The sequence below is a fragment of the Ambystoma mexicanum genome, unplaced genomic scaffold (genome assembly GCF_040938575.1).
Source record: "Ambystoma mexicanum isolate Mex_15411 unplaced genomic scaffold, UKY_AmexF1_1 Mex_scaf49, whole genome shotgun sequence".
In the NCBI taxonomy this organism is placed as follows: domain Eukaryota; kingdom Metazoa; phylum Chordata; class Amphibia; order Caudata; family Ambystomatidae; genus Ambystoma; species Ambystoma mexicanum.
The window spans coordinates 1-8,222 of NW_027182465.1; positions in this window are offsets into that span (position 1 = coordinate 1).

Genomic DNA, 8,222 nt, shown 5'->3' on the forward strand with positions numbered 1-8,222 from the left:
AGAGCCCATCCTTCTCTCTACCCTAGCATTGTACTACCTGGGACCTTGCCTAGATATATCCGGAGCATTAAACTAAAGGACTAGCTCAGCACAGGAGTGTTCATATCGAGAGCCCAGCCTTCTCTCTACCCTAGCATTGTACTACCTGGGACCTTGCATAGATATATCCGGAGCATTAGACTAAATGAGTAGCTCAGCACAGGAGTGTTCATATCTAGAGCCCCGCCTTCTCTCTACCCTAGCATTGTACTACCTGGGACCTTGCATAGATATATCCGGAGCATTAGACTAAATGACTAGCTCAGCACAGGAGTGTTCATATCTAGAGCCCCGCCTTCTCTCTACCCTAGCATTGTACTACCTGGGACCTTGCATAGATATATCCGGAGCATTAGACTAAATGACTAGCTCAGCACAGGAGTGTTCATATCTAGAGCCCCGCCTTCTCTCTACCCTAGCATTGTACTACCTGGGACCTTGCATAGATATATCCGGAGCATTAGACTAAATGACTAGCTCAGCACAGGAGTGTTCATATCTAGAGCCCCGCCTTCTCTCTACCCTAGCATTGTACTACCTGGGACCTTGCATAGATATATCCGGAGCATTAGACTAAATGACTAGCTCAGCACAGGAGTGTTCATATCTAGAGCCCCGCCTTCTCTCTACCCTAGCATTGTACTACCTGGGACCTTGCATAGATATATCCGGAGCATTAGACTAAATGACTAGCTCAGCACAGGAGTGTTCATATCTAGAGCCCAGCCTTCTCTCTACCCTAGCATTGTACTACCTGGGACCTTGCATAGATATATCCGGAGCATTAGACTAAATGACTAGCTCAGCACAGGAGTGTTCATATCTAGAGCCCAGCCTTCTCTCTACCCTAGCATTGTACTACCTGGGATTGCATAGATATATCCGGAGCATTAGACTAAATGACCAGCTCAGCACAGGAGTGTTCATATCTAGAGCTCCGCCTTCTCTCTACCCTAGCATTGTACTACCTGGGACCTTGCATAGATATATCCGGAGCATTAGACTAAATGACTAGCTCAGCACAGGAGTGTTCATATCTAGAGCCCCGCCTTCTCTCTACCCTAGCATTGTACTACCTGGGACCTTGCATAGATATATCCGGAGCATTAGACTAAATGACTAGCTCAGCACAGGAGTGTTCATATCTAGAGCCCAGCCTTCTCTCTACCCTAGCATTGTACTACCTGGGACCTTGCATAGATATATCCGGAGCATTAGACTAAATGACTAGCTCAGCACAGGAGTGTTCATATCTAGAGCCCCGCCTTCTCTCTACCCTAGCATTGTACTACCTGGGACCTTGCCTAGATATATCCGGAGCATTAGACTAAATGACTAGCTCAGCACAGGAGTGTTCATATCTAGAGCCCAGCCTTCTCTCTACCCTAGCATTGTACTACCTGGGACCTTGCCTAGATATATCCGGAGCATTAGACTAAATGACTAGCTCAGCACAGGAGTGTTCATATCTAGAGCCCCGCCTTCTCTCTACCCTAGCATTGTACTACCTGGGACCTTGCATAGATATATCCGGAGCATTAGACTAAATGACTAGCTCAGCACAGGAGTGTTCATATCTAGAGCCCAGCCTTCTCTCTACCCTAGCATTGTACTACCTGGGACCTTGCATAGATATATCCGGAGCATTAGACTAAATGACTAGCTCAGCACAGGAGTGTTCATATCTAGAGCCCTGCCTTCTCTCTGCCCTAGCATTGTGCTACCTGGGACCTTGCATAGATATATCCGGAGCATTAGACTAAATGACTAGCTCAGCACAGGAGTGTTCATATCTAGAGCCCAGCCTTCTCTCTACCCTAGCATTGTACTACCTGGGACCTTGCCTAGATATATCCGGAGCATTAAACTAAATGACTAGCTCAGCACAGGAGTGTTCATATCTAGAGCCCAGCCTTCTCTCTACCCTAGCATTGTACTACCTGGGACCTTGCATAGATATATCCGGAGCATTAGACTAAATGACTAGCTCAGCACAGGAGTGTTCATATCTAGAGCCCCGCCTTCTCTCTACCCTAGCATTGTACTACCTGGGACCTTGCATAGATATATCCGGAGCATTAGACTAAATGACTAGCTCAGCACAGGAGTGTTCATATCTAGAGCCCCGCCTTCTCTCTACCCTGGCATTGTACTACCTGGGACCTTGCATAGATATATCCGGAGCGTTAGACTAAATGACTAGATCAGCACAGGAGTGTTCATATCTAGAGCCCAGCCTTCTCTCTACCCTAGCATTGTACTACCTGGGACCTTGCCTAGATATATCCGGAGCGTTAGACTAAATGACTAGCTCAGCACAGGAGTGTTCATATCTAGAGCCCCGCCTTCTCTCTACCCTAGCATTGTACTACCTGGGACCTTGCCTAGATATATCCGGAGCGTTAGACTAAATGACTAGCTCAGCACAGGAGTGTTCATATCTAGAGCCCCGCCTTCTCTCTACCCTAGCATTGTACTACCTGGGACCTTGCCTAGATATATCCGGAGCGTTAGACTAAATGACTAGCTCAGCACAGGAGTGTTCATATCTAGAGCCCCGCCTTCTCTCTACCCTAGCATTGTACTACCTGGGACCTTGCCTAGATATATCCGGAGCATTAGACTAAATGACTAGCTCAGCACAGGAGTGTTCATATCTAGAGCCCAGCCTTCTCTCTACCCTAGCATTGTACTACCTGTGACCTTGCATAGATATATCCGGAGCATTAGACTAAATGACTAGCTCAGCACAGGAGTGTTCATATCTAGAGCCCCGCCTTCTCTCTACCCTAGCATTGTACTACCTGGGACCTTGCATAGATATATCCAGAGCATTAGACTAAATGACTAGCTCAGCACAGGAGTGTTCATATCTAGAGCCCCGCCTTCTCTCTACCCTAGCATTGTACTACCTGGGACCTTGCCTAGATATATCCGGAGCATTAGACTAAATGACTAGCTCAGCACAGGAGTGCTCATATCTAGAGGCCCAGCCTTCTCTCTACCCTAGCATTACTACCTGGGACCTTGCATAGATATATCCGGAGCATTAGACTAAATGACTAGCTCAGCACAGGAGTGTTCATATCTAGAGCCCCGCCTTCTCTCTACCCTAGCATTGTATTACCTGGGACCTTGCATAGATATATCCGGAGCATTAGACTAAATGACTAGCTCAGCACAGGAGTGTTCATATCTAGAGCCCCGCCTTCTCTCTACCCTAGCATTGTACTACCTGGGACCTTGCATAGATATATCCGGAGCATTAGACTAAATGACTAGCTCAGCACAGGAGTGTTCATATCTAGAGCCCCGCCTTCTCTCTACCCTAGCATTGTACTACCTGGGACCTTGCATAGATATATCCGGAGCATTAGACTAAATGACTAGCTCAGCACAGGAGTGTTCATATCTAGAGCCCCGCCTTCTCTCTACCCTAGCATTGTACTACCTGGGACCTTGCCTAGATATATCCGGAGCATTAGACTAAATGAATAGCTCAGCACAGGAGTGTTCATATCTAGAGCCCAGCCTTCTCTCTACCCTAGCATTGTACTACCTGGGACCTTGCATAGATATATCCGGAGCATTAGACTAAATGACTAGCTCAGCACAGGAGTGTTCATATCTAGAGCCCCGCCTTCTCTCTACCCTAGCATTGTACTACCTGGGACCTTGCCTAGATATATCCGGAGCATTAGACTAAATGACTAGCTCAGCACAGGAGTGTTCATATCTAGAGCCCATCCTTCTCTCTACCCTAGCATTGTACTACCTGGGACCTTGCATAGATATATCCGGAGCATTAGACTAAATGACCAGCTCAGCACAGGAGTGTTCATATCTAGAGCCCCGCCTTCTCTCTACCCTAGCATTGTACTACCTGGGACCTTGCATAGATATATCCGGAGCATTAGACTAAATGACCAGCTCAGCACAGGAGTGTTCATATCTAGAGCCCCGCCTTCTCTCTACCCTAGCATTGTACTACCTGGGACCTTGCCTAGATATATCCGGAGCGTTAGACTAAATGACTAGCTCAGCACAGGAGTGTTCATATCTAGAGCCCAGCCTTCTCTCTACCCTAGCATTGTACTACCTGGGACCTTGCCTAGATATATCCGAAGCATTAGACTAAATGACTAGCTCAGCACAGGAGTGTTCATATCTAGAGCCCCAGCCTTCTCTCTACCCTAGCATTGTACTACCTGGGACCTTGCATAGATATATCCGGAGCATTAGACTAAATGACTAGCTCAGCACAGGAGTGTTCATATCTAGAGCCCAGCCTTCTCTCTACCCTAGCATTGTACTACCTGGGACCTTGCATAGATATATCCAGAGCATTAGACTAAATGAATAGCTCAGCACAGGAGTGTTCATATCTAGAGCCCCGCCTTCTCTCTACCCTAGCATTGTACTACCTGGGACCTTGCCTAGATATATCCGGAGCATTAGACTAAATGACTAGCTCAGAACAGGAGTGTTCATATCTAGAGCCCCGCCTTCTCTCTACCCTAGCATTGTACTACCTGGGACCTTGCATAGATATATCCGGAGCATTAGACTAAATGACTAGCTCAGCACAGGAGTGTTCATATCTAGAACCCAGCCTTCTCTCTGCCCTAGCATTGTACTACCTGGGACCTTGCATAGATATATCCGGAGCATTAGACTAAATGACTAGCTCAGCACAGGAGTGTTCATATCTAGAGCCCAGCCTTCTCTCTACCCTAGCATTGTACTACCTGGGACCTTGCCTAGATATATCCGGAGCATTAAACTAAATGACTAGCTCAGCACAGGAGTGTTCATATCTAGAGCCCAGCCTTCTCTCTACCCTAGCATTGTACTACCTGGGACCTTGCATAGATATATCCGGAGCATTAGACTAAATGACTAGCTCAGCACAGGAGTGTTCATATCTAGAGCCCGCCTTCTCTCTACCCTAGCATTGTACTACCTGGGACCTTGCATAGATATATCCGGAGCATTAGACTAAATGACTAGCTCAGCACAGGAGTGTTCATATCTAGAGCCCCGCCTTCTCTCTACCCTAGCATTGTACTACCTGGGACCTTGCATAGATATATCCGGAGCATTAGACTAAATGACTAGCTCAGCACAGGAGTGTTCATATCTAGAGCCCCGCCTTCTCTCTACCCTAGCATTGTACTACCTGGGACCTTGCATAGATATATCCGGAGCATTAGACTAAATGACTAGCTCAGCACAGGAGTGTTCATATCTAGAGCCCCGCCTTCTCTCTACCCTAGCATTGTACTACCTGGGACCTTGCATAGATATATCCGGAGCATTAGACGAAATGACTAGCTCAGCACAGGAGTGTTCATATCTAGAGCCCTGCCTTCTCTCTACCCTAGCATTGTACTACCTGGGACCTTGCCTAGATATATCCGGAGCATTAGACTAAATGACTAGCTCAGCACAGGAGTGTTCATATCTAGAGCCCAGCCTTCTCTCTACCCTAGCATTGTACTACCTGGGACCTTGCATAGATATATCCGGAGCATTAGACTAAATGACTAGCTCAGCACAGGAGTGTTCATATCTAGAGCCCCGCCTTCTCTCTACCCTAGCATTGTACTACCTGGGACCTTGCATAGATATATCCGGAGCATTAGACTAAATGACTAGCTCAGCACAGGAGTGTTCATATATAGAGCCCCACCTTCTCTCTACCCTAGCATTGTACTACCTGGGACCTTGCCTAGATATATCCGGAGCATTAGACTAAATGACTAGCTCAGCACAGGAGTGTTCATATCTAGAGCCCGTCCTTCTCTCTACCCTAGCATTGTACTACCTGGGACCTTGCATAGATATATCCGGAGCATTAGACTAAATGACGAGCTCAGCACAGGAGTGTTCATATCTAGAGCCCCGCCTTCTCTCTACGCTAGCATTGTACTACCTGGGACCTTGACTAGATATATCCGGAGCATTAGACTAAATGACTAGCTCAGCACAGGAGTGTTCATATCTAGAGCCCAGCCTTCTCTCTACCCTAGCATTGTACTACCTGGGACCTTGCATAGATATATCCGGAGCATTAGACTAAATGACTAGCTCAGCACAGGAGTGTTCATATCTAGAGCCCCACCTTCTCTCTACCCTAGCATTGTACTACCTGGGACCTTGCATAGATATATCCGGAGCATCAGACTAAATGACTAGCTCAGCACAGGAGTGTTCATATCTAGAGCCCAGCCTTCTCTCTACCCTAGCATTGTACTACCTGGGACCTTGCATAGATAAATCCGGAGCATTAGACTAAATGACTAGCTCAGCACAGGAGTGTTCATATCTAGAGCCCAGCCTTCTCTCTACCCTAGCATTGTACTACCTGGGACCTTGCATAGATAAATCCGGAGCATTAGACTAAATGACTAGCTCAGCACAGGAGTGTTCATATCTAGAGCCCCGCCTTCTCTCTGCCCTAGCATTGTACTACCTGGGACCTTGCATAGATATATCCGGAGCATTAGACTAAATGCTAAATGACTAGCTCAGCACAGGAGTGTTCATATCTAGAACCCAGCCTTCTCTCTGCCCTAGCATTGTACTACCTGGGACCTTGCATAGATATATCCGGAGCATTAGACTAAATGACTAGCTCAGCACAGGAGTGTTCATATCTAGAGCCCAGCCTTCTCTCTACCCTAGCATTGTACTACCTGGGACCTTGCCTAGATATATCCAGAGCATTAGACTAAATGACTAGCTCAGCACAGGAGTGTTCATATCTAGAGCCCAGCCTTCTCTCTACCCTAGCATTGTACTACCTGGGACCTTGCCTAGATATATCCGGAGCATTAGACTAAATGACTAGCTCAGCACAGGAGTGTTCATATCTAGAGCCCCGCCTTCTCTCTACCCTAGCATTGTACTACCTGGGACCTTGCCTAGATATATCCGGAGCATTAGACTAAATGACTAGCTCAGCACAGGAGTGTTCATATCTAGAGCCCAGCCTTCTCTCTACCCTAGCATTGTACTACCTGGGACCTTGCCTAGATATATCCGGAGCATTAGACTAAATGACTAGCTCAGCACAGGAGTGTTCATATCTAGAGCCCTGCCTTCTCTCTAACCTAGCATTGTACTACCTGGGACCTTGCATAGATATATCCGGAGCATTAGACTAAATGACTAGCTCAGCACAGGAGTGTTCATATCTAGAGCCCAGCCTTCTCTCTACCCTAGCATTGTACTACCTGGGACCTTGCATAGATATATCCGGAGCATTAGACTAAATGACTAGCTCAGCACAGGAGTGTTCATATCTAGAGCCCCGCCTTCTCTCTACCCTAGCATTGTACTACCTGGGACCTTGCCTAGATATATCCGGAGCGTTAGACTAAATGACTAGCTCAGCACAGGAGTGTTCATATCTAGAGCCCAGCCTTCTCTCTACCCTAGCATTGTACTACCTGGGACCTTGCATAGATATATCCGGAGCGTTAGACTAAATGACTAGCTCAGCACAGGAGTGTTCATATCTAGAGCCCCGCCTTCTCTCTACCCTAGCATTGTACTACCTGGGACCATGCCTAGATATATCCGGAGCGTTAGACTAAATGACTAGCTCAGCACAGGAGTGTTCATATCTAGAGCCCCGCCTTCTCTCTACCCTAGCATTGTACTACCTGGGACCTTGCCTAGATATATCCGGAGCATTAGACTAAATGACTAGCTCAGCACAGGAGTGTTCATATCTAGAGCCCAGCCTTCTCTCTACCCTAGCATTGTACTACCTGGGACCTTGCATAGATATATCCAGAGCATTAGACTAAATGACTAGCTCAGCACAGGAGTGTTCATATCTAGAGCCCCGCCTTCTCTCTACCCTAGCATTGTACTACCTGGGACCTTGCATAGATATATCCAGAGCATTAGACTAAATGACTAGCTCAGCACAGGAGTGTTCATATCTAGAGCCCCGCCTTCTCTCTACCCTAGCATTGTACTACCTGGGACCTTGCCTAGATATATCCGGAGCATTAGACTAAATGACTAGCTCAGCACAGGAGTGTTCATATCTAGAGGCCAGCCTTCTCTCTACCCTAGCATTACTACCTGGGACCTTGCATAGATATATCCGGAGCATTAGACTAAATGACTAGCTCAGCACAGGAGTGTTCATATCTAGAGCCCCGCCT